The sequence below is a fragment of the Fukomys damarensis genome, unplaced genomic scaffold (assembly GCF_012274545.1).
Source record: "Fukomys damarensis isolate Sample0158 unplaced genomic scaffold, DMR_v1.0_HiC HiC_scaffold_24, whole genome shotgun sequence".
Lineage (NCBI taxonomy): Eukaryota > Metazoa > Chordata > Mammalia > Rodentia > Bathyergidae > Fukomys > Fukomys damarensis.
The window spans coordinates 10,300,337-10,311,960 of NW_022900936.1; the positions used below are offsets into that span (position 1 = coordinate 10,300,337).

Here is an 11,624-nt window from a genome sequence, read left to right on the forward strand (position 1 = left end):
ATCTTTTTTTTTTTTTTTTTGTACCAGGAATTGAATTCAGGTCCTTCTTCTTGAGAGGCAGGAGGCAGCACCGCTGTGCTAAACCCCTGGCCCAGCTTTTTTTTTCTTGAGACAGGGTCTCACTATGTAGTCCAGGCTAGCCTCTAACTGGCTGCAATCCTCCTGCCTCAGCCTCTCAAATTCTGAGATTATAGGTGTGTGCCACCACGCCCAGCTTGAGAGTTGATCCTTTTTAAATCCTGTGAATCTTGACCTTCAATGTCATTTCTAATGAACCAAATAGAAGAATTGCTGCAAATGTTCCACTGCCTAAAGCCAGTAGGTTTCCACAAATTTGTAAAAATTCAATTATTTGGGGCAAATTATTTGCCGGGTTATTTTGGACAAGTCACACAAGTGGTAGATTAATGAACTGCAACTTAATCTCACAATAAACTCTAAAGATTCATACCTGACCACTAAATCTTTGCTCTGAAGGTTACATGTTAGGGAGAAAATAAGCAGAATCAGGAAGAGGATGAATAAGGTGGCCCGTTGGACTTAGCACTGCCTTCTTGTCCCACCACCATCACCTGACAAGAAGCTGGGTTTTGTTTCTGTTTGTATCATGTAAGTGTCTAGTTTAGAGCAAAAGCAGTATTTTTTTGTTTCATGGGTAGCACCTCTGTTAGTTCTTTGCTACCAGTTTGAAACTTGTGGTAGCAGTAAGATAGAGTATCAGCGTTTGCTCTTAGTTAACGGTTTGGACTTTGTGAGAACCGAGGGTCACCAGTAGGTGGCGTAGTTAGTCAGAAAGCTGCTGGTCTGCTGGGAGATGGGGAAGTTGCCCAGTCAGCTCTACTTTGAACCCAAGACTTGGATTTGGGCGGTTACCTAGAAGTGGGTATTTAACTAGACAAGGACACAGAGTAACTGGAAATGTGGGGCATAAGTGAGGGAAGGGATCCTTAAGTTGGAGCAGCCCCTCATGCTAGGTTCCCAGGCAGACACCCTGGGGATGGAGCCCCAGTCTTTACTGTGCACTGTCATGGCCCTCTGGGCCAACACCCTCTCTGACTATCTGGCTGATGCCCTAAAACATACCGTGCTTAGCCAAATGTACAGGTTTGGGGAAGATTCTCAAACAGAGCCAGAAACTCCCTAATTCCTGGCTCTCTACATGGACACATAAATCTAACTTTCCTATTACACTGCTTGTTCAAATATCCCAGCCAATCCATCTTCCAGACCTTCTGTGAGTCCCCTCCTTATAGGATACATATCTTGCAAACTGGGCTCCTTGCACAGTAAGGGTTAATAAGCCACTGGTTGGTGAAGGAGGGTCAAGTTTGCTCTTTCTACTTGAGCTGGGCATTGTGTTATTTTTCTGTTACTGTAGCAAGTACCTGAGATAATCAAGAGAAAAGGTTTATTTTTGCTCACTGCTTTGGAGGTTTTGGTCCATGGTAAATTGGCCCCATTGAGACAGCACATCATGGCAGGGATAGGTGGCAAAGCAAAGTCGCTCACCTCATGGACAGCCAGGAGGCAAAAAAGAGAAGAAGGAAGGCCAGGGTCCAGGTTTCCTTATCCCCTCAAACCCATGGCCCAATGACCCATAGATCTTCCGCTACGCCCCACCTCTTAAGGGTTTTTCTGCCTCCCAATAGCACCAAGATGGGTCTACACCTTTAACATACAGGCCTTAGGGAACAATTAAGCTGCAAACTACAGCCTATATCCGTCTTCCTTTGCCCTCAGACACTAGTACTTCTAGCTCCTGGGCCTTTGGATTTAGACCTAGCCTTGTCTTCTGGGCTCTGCTGGTTCCTAAGACTTCAGGATTAGACTGGAACTACGCTGCCAGTTTTCCCAGGCCTCCAGATTACAGGTGACAGTTTGGGGAGGGGGACTTCTGGACCTCCACAATCATATGAGCCAATCTCGCATAAAAATATCTCTTCCTATATTCCTGTGTATCTTGAGAATTTGGTTAATACATTTCCACTCGGAGTTCTTCCATTATTTCTTTTTTTAACAAATATGAAGATAAAATTGTATACACTACACAACTTATCCATGTAAAAGTGTAAATCAAATGGTTTTAGAATATTTGCAATTTTAGAACCTTTTGTTACTTCCAAATCCCATTCCCATTAGACGGCACTGGCTAGCTCACCACCACCCCCTAATTTCTTGTCCGATCTCTCTCTATGTCTTTGAATTGTCCTGCTCTGGATATTTCATATGAATGCAGCTGTAACACATCTGCTGTTTCCAGACAGGCTTCTTTCACTTGGAGGGTGTTTTGAGGGTTGGCCATGTAACAGCGTGAGTCGGTACTTTGTTGCTTTGCATTGCTGGAAAACCTTTCATTGTGGAAATGTCACATTTTATTTATCCATTTGTTGGTTGAAAGACACAGGTTGTCTTCATGGGGGGGGCATTCTGAATTATGCTATGAACACTTGCATACAAGTTTTTGCATGAACACACATTTTCATTTATGCTGGGTACCTACCTCACAGCGGTATGCAGAGCACTGCAACACTGATTATTCCCAAGGCAGGCTGTGAGAGTGAACCCTACAACTGGCTTGTTTAGAGAAGTAAGTCTGGCTGAAGCCTATGTGCCGAGGTCAGAGTAGCTCTCACCCAGATTCCGTTCCCAAGACTAAAACCTCAGGCTAGAAGGACAATGTTCTAATTACAATCATATATTCTGTCTGTTCTGTTCCTAATTCGAGAATGCTCTGTCTTGTCCTTTATGAGCCTCATTTACATTAATTTCCATAGAAACCACACACGGCCTTTTCCCCACCTGATTGCCAATAAAAGTCAGTGCCTGGGACTGCCCAGCGCCTTTGTCGGGTGCACCGGCATTGGTCGTCCTGGCGCCGCTTTCTCTCCTAGTTCCGTCTCCTAGTGTATCTTTTTCTCAGGTCTGCGACCTACCCTGGGCAGGTGGGGACGGAAAGCTGATGACAGAAATCTCCGACAGTGGTACCTACCTGACATATGATAATACTTTGCTTCACTCTTTGAGGACTCGCCAGACTCCTTTTCAAAGTGACCACATCATCGATTTCTTGTTATTTTAAATTTCTAAGTGTTCTAGAGATCTGACCATTCAGTTAATTTCCTTACTTTTCTGTTTTTTAATTCACTAAGTCCATATGGACTTCACTCAATACACTGCGTCAATCTCTATTTAGATTTTTTTTTTCAAATTCAAAGCCAGTGATTTCGGAATCATGGCTGTGTAATCCCTAATCTTCTCATTGATATTTTAGATACTAAATTTTTATATTTAACTATACTTCTGGGTTGCTTATACTACACAATTCACCCACTGAGTTGCCTATCTATAGCCATGTCAGAACCATATTATTTTAATAATTATCACTTTCTTTGTTTGTTTTTTAAACCGACATGACTAACCTCCCCTTATCATTATTCATTTTTGGAATATTCCTCCTTCATTATCTCAACTGCACTTTAGAATACTTGTGTGAATTCTTTTGGGGGAAAAAATCAGTGGGGAATTTCTAAAATCACCATTGCATTAGCTCTATAACTTAATTTGACATGTTATTATTTCTACAATATTTAATGCTTCAACCTCCCTATTTCTGTGGGAGAGATTTCAAAACATCTGGTGACTTTGCTTCCTCCATGGATTAAAAGAGAAAGGAAAATTGAAATGTTTTGAGAACAGGGCTCAGAGTGACTAAAAGAAGCTTTAATATGAGCCAACAGAGTATTGATTAGGACCAGCAGAAAGAAGAGTGAAGGTTTTCTTTCAGTGCTATTTCAGAGGCAGAAAAATAATCCATGTCTCAAAATCATCAGGAGACAGATTCAGCCATTTATAAGAAATCATTTTACATAGCAAAATTCTCCCAAAGTGAAAAAAGCTGTTGTGAAAGAGTTAAGCTTTTCATTCATCCCTAAACATATTCAATTTGAAGATGGATCATCAAGTATCAAGAAGATAACCCTTCCTATCTCTAAGAATGGACACTGAGTTTGTTCTTCACATATAAGTGACCTCATTGTAGTTGAGACAGGGACTAGAACTCATGAAGCGACCAAAGCCAATTACTGCACTCTAGGTAGTGCCCAAAGGAAAGAGGAAGAGGTGCCAAAAAGGAGAGGGGCTGGTGTGATCAATAAAATAAGATCAACAGTCCCCCCAAGTCACAGGCTCATGAATGACCATGAGGAACCAAGCAAAGTTTACCTAATAGTCAAGAACTACTGAGGAGGGAAGCAGATCAAGTCTTACAGAGAACCACAAGATTTGGAAAACAAATCTTAGTTTCAGTAGAATGAGGTTCTAGCTGAGTGGCACTAGATTCAAGTGAGGGTATGCTGGTTTGGGGGTGGGGAAGCTGTCTACCTCTGAAGTTCAAGGTCCAGATAGTAGAGCTTCAGAGAGAGAAAGTACAGTAGATGCCTGGGATTTATGGGTTTTAATGCTCTTGGTTCTTACCACTTGTCGTCGATTCCCACAATCCAAGACATGCAGTAATTTGTGAATTTTGCCAAGACTCATACTGGAATCACATCAGCTAAGAAATGGCTATGAAGCAGTGAATCACTTATTTGGAGAATGAGGCCAGCCAGCTGCCCAACATCTGTATCATATCAAGCCTTTGTTATTCTCTCCTAAGCACTGGATGTGCTGTAACCACCATGGAGGGACAGGGACTCTGCTGCTTCACGGATCCAGTTAACCTCATGGAGAATGTTGCTATGAAGGTTGTATTCAATGCCAAATTACTGTAGGGCTTTGGAAAGTCATCACAAGGACAGGAAATGTCACTGTGATGCTTCACATCTGGTTCTCTCCATTTTACGGAGGTAACCACCTATGAGATGTGCTCCAAAAAGTGGGATTTTTTTTATGCACTTAGGATACATTCCATAAAACTACCAAAATTCCATTTACTGGAAGAGATGAGGCTATCATTAGAGAATAAAGTCTCTTAGGAACTGGCAAGGGCTAGATTTTAGCTCACAGGTGGAAGGATTTATTTTAGAATCTGGAAAGAATAAAGATTGTGTCTTAGCTTGATTTCCCCAGACAGCTAAACAGAAAAAAAGATAATATAGTATATGTGTGTGTGTGTGTGTGTGTGTGTGTGTGTGTGTGTACTTTACGGGGAATTGAGGTCACAAGAAACATCAGGGAAAGAGAAGTGAAGTAGTAAGAAACACCATAAGGTACATAACTGACGTGCTTAATCCCATGAGCCACACAAGAAACCACATAACACATATCTCATTACTTCCTGTCTGGAGTGAGAAAGGAAGATGCACTTATCTGCCAGTTTAAATCCCCAGTGGTCAAAAGTTCACTCTACTGAAGAATTAAATCCCTGTATTATTTATTTTCCCATGGCTGGGACAAAAATACCCAATACCAGTAACTTAAAAGGAAAACAGGTTTATTGAGGCTCACAGTTTCCATGGATACCATCCATGGTTGGCGGGCTCCAAGGCAGAAGTGGCATAGTAGGATGGCATAAAGGAGGAAAGATGTCCACTACATAGTGGTCAGGAAGCAGAGACTGAAGAGAGGAGCCAGAGATGAGAATACATCCTTCCAGGTCACGCCTCCTGTGACCCAGTCTCTCTGACCAGTCCTCACCTCCAAACATGAGACTTAGGGGAACATTTTAGATCTAAACTCTAATAGTTCCCAATACCTCCAGGTTGTACTTGTGAGGATTTCAAGGATGCATATGGGGTGTCTCTCATCACAGAGAAGCCTTAGGGTAGGGGGCATGACGAACTTGCAGGTTGCTACTACGTGCAGCTTCTCAGACCCATCATATAGCTAATCATCACAGGGGCAGCTAGTGTGGCTGAAAGGGTCAGAAATGGTGCATTGAGAGATATTCTGTGTTAATCAGTTCTCACTGTGGGTACAAAATACTTACCTGCAATTCAAAGGAGGAGAGATTTATTTGGCTCACAGTTTCGGGAGATTCAGTCCATGGTCTGCTGGATCCAAAGTAGGAACATCATGGGGTGGAAAGACATAGTGAAGGGAAACTGCTCAGTTCATGGCAATCAGGAAGCAGAACAGGGAACATCACCAGAAAGGAAGAGGCCAGGGATATAGACTCAAAGGTCTTGCCTTCGTGACCCACCCAGCCACTTCCAAGAGTGTGCTTCACTACAAATCCCCTAGGAATCTCCCAGAACAATCAAGTTGACAAACTTCACTGTCATACGCTTGATCTGAGATGCCTGTTGTTGAAGGAGAAGCATGTTGGGGTGAGCAGGATGGTGAGAAGGTCCAGGAAAGGTTTCTGGCCTCTCTCAGATGCAAGGCCTTCTTCAAAGAATGGCAATGCTGTGAGAGGACCAAGGGTTTGATTCAAGTAGAGAAGTCATCAAAGCCACTGAGAAAGTGCTCACTGAAAAAAGTGGGATAGAGGTAGGAGCTCATATGAAGCTGAACAGTAGAAACTTTTAGTTCTTTATACTTTCTCCACAAGGGCCTGTGCCGTAAGTGTGGTTTGGAGAAAGCAGATGCTAGAGGTGACCCAGGGAAACCTGGAATGAAGCACTGAGCAAAGAGGCCAGGTTGAGTCATCTGGAAAGGTGAGGCTGGCACAGAGTCAAGGGTGGATAGGACAGAAAAGGGAAAAGCGGAGGCACTAGTTTCTAGAAGTTTCCATGAGAACAGAGTAGAGCAGGGATAAGGAAGGAAGGTGAAGTCCAGAGACCTGTGCTGAGGGAGAGGCCTAAGCAGACCCAGGCCACTAGGTGAGGACATGAATGTTGCATCCTGTAGTGAGTTGAGAAAACTAAGCCTGCTGTCACCCAAGAAGGGGAAGGAAAGGACAGGGAAATCCTGCGATGGCTCCCAAAGGGCCCAGGGTAGAAGAAACAGCAATAGAAGATTCCAACAGATGGACTGAGAAAGTAGGTGAGGAATAGAAAAATATTCTGATAGTGATTTGGAGGCAGTGAGGGGATAGTAGGGCAGATTTTGGATGAGAATCCATCAGCATGGGTATGGGAGACGGAATCTGAGGCCTTGAGATGATTGATTTTAGGGAACTAGAACACAAATTACACACAAAGCAGTTGCTAAACTGCTTCAGTGCAGACTTACCAGCCATTCATGCAAGGGGCCCTGGGGAGGTGGGTATTGGTTTCGCTTCTACTTCACACACTGGGTGTGATTTGCATGTGCTGTAAGGAGCCTGCTCGCTTTTGCCATCTACTGAGAGAAGGAGAATAAAATTAATGCAGCACAAAACCAGATTTCAACCACAGGGCGCACAAACATTCATTCACCACTCACAGACTGCAATAGAATCAGAGAGGCAGTCTAGGGTGTGGCTTTAAGTCTTCCCAGTGCTTGTTTTTTGCTGAATTGATTTAAACTATATGCCCTGGCTAGTGCACAGAGCAAAGTAAATGGAAGCAAATGATTTAAAAGGACAGGGAGACATAAAATCTCGGGTAAATGTTCAACATTGCCACACAGAGCCCCCCGCCGTATTTTATCATCAGCTGTTTACTTGGCCCCTGAGTCCAGACAGTTACCTGCCTCTTCACGGTCTGCCTTCAACACAGTGTCCTACTCGGCAGAGTCCTGGAAGATATGGGGGTCATAAACACAGAGAGACGAGTAACATGATTTTAGCTACCATTGTTGAATGTCTTCTTTGTGTCCCATGCATGTTAAATATATCATGTCATGTATCTTAGTTCATTCATAATATAAAGACGAGAATGAGGCAGTACCAGAAATCCCCCTTACCTTTTATTGGCCAGAACTGGTCACTGATATGTCATTTAAGGCCCTTCATTGCAGACAACAGAGCCCACACTAGCTGATTTTAAACAACTAGGCATGTAAAATAGTGGTACGGTCCTCATGAGTCATTGGGAGGCCTCAAGAAATGGACTTATGAACTCTGAAAGTCACCACAGAATGAGGCCATCGCGGGAGCTGCTGCCTCTTGAGCAATCAGAAATGTGCTGAATGAGAGGCTGGATTCTCCTGCCAGGGTTCTCAGCGTGAGGCTCATGCCACATCTGTCACCACCAGGAGGCAACTCAATCAGAAAGCCGCCTCGATTGTGGCTACTTCCGAGACCTGTTTCTGTTGCTGAGACCCCTACCGGAAAAGAGAGGCCAGGACCGTTCTCTCTCTCCCCACTTATCTTAGTTCCCATTCCTTCCTCATGGTCTTCTCTCCAAGAAGTCAGTTCCAAAGCAAGTAGAAGTGATTAATGATACTTAAATCAAATGTGGGACCCCAGCTGCAAGACACTCTGGTTCAATTGAGCGTTGCAACTCTCCGGTCTCTGGAGTGGAGGAAGGTGTCGGAACAAAGGTTGAGTATACCAGGCCGTTGTGTTAGTGAAATCGCGCCATAAACTTGAGGAACTTGGTATGTGGCTGGCCAGCCTTTCCCTCCCTCATCCAGGGATCAGTCTGAATATATTATTCCCTGGGTCTTCACCTTGGCTTTTCAGCAAAATATTATCATCTCCACTCTATAGACAAGACAAATGGATCCCATAAAGTTTAAATAATATGCAAAAGCTTAGCAGAATCATGACTGAATCAAGGTCCATATTTTACTTTTCTTGTATCCTTGAGAAACTACACACCAACTAGAAAAAATTCTCTCTGTCCTTTGTCCTGATCATGATTCATTGACTTTCTAAAAAGCGACTAGACCTGGCCCTCTTCTGCCTCCAAATCTTTGCTCCAACAATCTCCTTAATTGTTTGAGTTCTGTGATGCCCAGGGCCACCTGGAAAGCCATTCGTGTCAGTGTTGTCTGGGCCTGAAAAGGAAGAACTTCTTTATCAGTTCTCATTTCTCATTGTTACAGAATCACTCCATGAGGCACTGTCCCCCTTTTCCCCTACGTGTGACCCATTCAAGTCCTAGCTGGCCTTTAGGGCCCAGATCAAATGCTGCTGCTCTTCAAAAGATTTCCCCAATCTCCCAGGCAGAAGGTAGCCCCACCTTCTCAGAGACTTCCATGAATTGTACCTCTCTTCACTCAGGTCCTGCAAAGAGCTTACATAACCACCCTTTCTGAGATAGAACTTCCTTGAAGACAAGAACCATGACATTCATGTCTGTGTCCCTTAAGTCTCCCAGCACAGTGCACGTGTCTGGTAAGGATTCACTAACTGAAGAATGAATGAATGAATGAATTTCCCTAGAGAGGTGCTCTTTTCTACAGAATATTGGATAATCTATATCCAAGTAAAGATTTCAATTGTCCTAATCTCCTAGTGTTTTTGGCTGGCAAGACTGTATTCCATCTCCATAATCCATGCCATTAGGCCCAAATTTACAAGTAAGCACTTATTAGTTGCTAAAGACTGGATTTTGGGTCCGTCCCCCCCCGAATTCACAAGTTGAAATTTAATCTTCACTGTGGGAACGTGGGGAGGGTGAGTAGATCACAAGGGTGGGGCTCTCATGAATGGGATTAGTGACCTTGGAAGGTACTGAAGAGAAGAGTGTTTTCTCTCTTTCACCATGTGAGGACACAGCTAGGAGGCGCTGTCTATGAAATGGGCCCTCTTGGATACCAAATCAGCTGGAGCCTTGATCTTGGATTTCTAAGCCTCCAAAATGTTGAGAAATAAATGTGTCTTAAGCCACCCAGTTTATGATAGCTTGTTGTATCAGCCCAAATAGACTAATGTATACAGAATACTTATTTTTTTACCTATTTGTTTTGTGGCTGTTAACATTTTTAAAAAATGAACTAAAAAAGAACAGAACTACATCTCTGAAGTTGAAATGACTCCTTTTTTTTTTTTCTAGAACAAATTCAGGACACTTTTTATACTAGCACAGGCACTGACCAGAAGTAACAATTTATCAGGCCAGAAAGAATGGGAAGAGTCATGGAACTGAAAGTATCAAGGAGTCTCAATAGTCCACTTCTAATCCATTTAATTTCCTGCTAAAGTAGAATTTCTTCCATTTGTGTCAGTCCTTTAGGGTCAGCATACAGCAGTGATCTTCTCCCTTTTTTTCTGGAAAAGACCCAGTTTAAAGCCCCAAAAGATGGTCAGCAGGTTCTCTCCTGCTGTGTGATTGATGAAACTGGTAGGCCGGCAGCTTCCTCCTGGTTGCCATGGAAATGGCCAGGCCTCTAGGCCCTCAGAAAAACGGAAAAAAAACAAGTGCAAGACCCTGTGTTCCATCCTGGCTTGCAGATTAAACCAGCTGTCGAGCCAGGGTGAGGGATCAGTGGCCAGGCAGAGGCCTGCAGAGCGGAAAGGGAAGGCTCTCCGCGATAGAACATCCAAGGTGTAAGTAATTTCTCTGCTCTTCTTTAGAAAAAAAAAGTGTATACTTTAACAGACAGCTTTTAGTAGCTGCGGGATTGCTGCTGCATGGCAGGAAAGTTCTGAGACACCGTGAAGAGCCACTGTCAGGCCCTTGCCTTGTCGCTTTTGTATTTCCCAGACACAATGTACACATAAGGGCGGTGGTTGCATGAAACTCATTTTTATGATTCCAAATACATGAACTGCTTTTTTGCTAAGATTCTTCCTTTAAAAGGAAACGTTTTTCAGATCATTAAGCAAAGAATGAAACGGTCTTTTCATTTAGTCCCTAAATAGGTAAACTCAAAGCAAATATAACAGATCTCTCCATGGAGTCTGAGCTTCTTGTTTCTATTTTAAAACATCTAACTATACTCTTGGTTAGTCTTCAATGTTAAATTAATAATTAAATGAAAAAATTTTGTCACATCTCTTTCTTATCAGGACTATAAAGAAAAAAAAACTAAGAACTCTCAAAGTACATCTTATATTGATTTTTTCCCCTCTCTTTACGTCTTTTAATAATATATTTACTGCCTATTTACACAGTAAGCTTTACAGAGTTTACTCATTAAAAAATGTTAAGCAAATAAGGGAAAACAAGAAGTTTAGATGAACATTAACATTTGGACTGGAGAGTTAACTTTTTTAAAAAAAATCATCATTTTGTTCAAAAGCTGAAAAAATTGTCACTTTTATTTAAGTAAAAATGATAAATAATGAATAATAAAGATAAAAATGATGTTTTTGTTCCAGAACTCAGATCATACACAGCCCTGTATAAGTTTTATTCTTAGGCATGTTTTAAGATACTTTTCAGCAAAAAATATGTTGGTATATTTTGGAGAGAGAAATGTTTTAAACGCATTTTGTACAATATTTATGAAAATGCTCTTCTTTTAAAATACTAAAAAAAAAACTTTGTTTGAAAAATTTTTATAAAAAGAGTGATCCTTGAGAAGTTTTTCCTTTTTAAAAAAAGTGAATAATGCAATATGTTTGGAAGAAAAACAAGATTTTTCATTAATTATTTTTTGTGACAGAAAGTGGGCATTTTCTGAAAATAACAATTTCAATAAAGTGTTTATGAAAATCAGTGTTTTTCAACAGCTGACTTAGATTTCCCAACTGTCTTTACCATGCCAGTTTTTCATTGCCTGAATCTTATGTATGATCAGCTTTTGAAATCCAGCAGCCAGCTGAATGTGGTGCATGCCTATAATCCCAGCACTCTGGTAGGCTGAGGCAGGAGGATTGCAAATTAGAGTACAGCCTGGGCAGTTTAGAGACTTAGGAAGACCCTGTC

At 42.1% G+C, this 11,624-nt stretch overlaps 1 protein-coding gene and 1 long non-coding RNA gene across 3 annotated transcripts in view; one reads left to right on the forward strand and one right to left on the reverse strand.

Annotated features, from left to right (window-relative positions):
* Window positions 1-11,624, forward strand: part of CUNH21orf62 (chromosome unknown C21orf62 homolog) — a 38,775-nt gene that overhangs the window by 5,729 nt on the left and 21,422 nt on the right. The window contains exon 1 of one of the 2 annotated variants that reach the window (XM_010608655.3): window positions 10,074-10,300. The exons of the other annotated variant lie outside the window; for it this stretch is intronic. The gene's annotated coding sequence lies outside the window, so the exon portion shown is untranslated. Of the gene's footprint in view, window positions 1-10,073; window positions 10,301-11,624 lie in introns of those variants that run through there. 2 annotated transcript variants of the gene reach the window in all.
* Window positions 5,546-9,722, reverse strand: LOC104851456. Its single transcript, XR_777227.3, has 3 exons — window positions 7,768-9,722; window positions 7,551-7,599; window positions 5,546-7,224 (listed from the first exon to the last, which is right to left on the reverse strand). It is a non-coding gene; the product is annotated as an uncharacterized LOC104851456 (long non-coding RNA).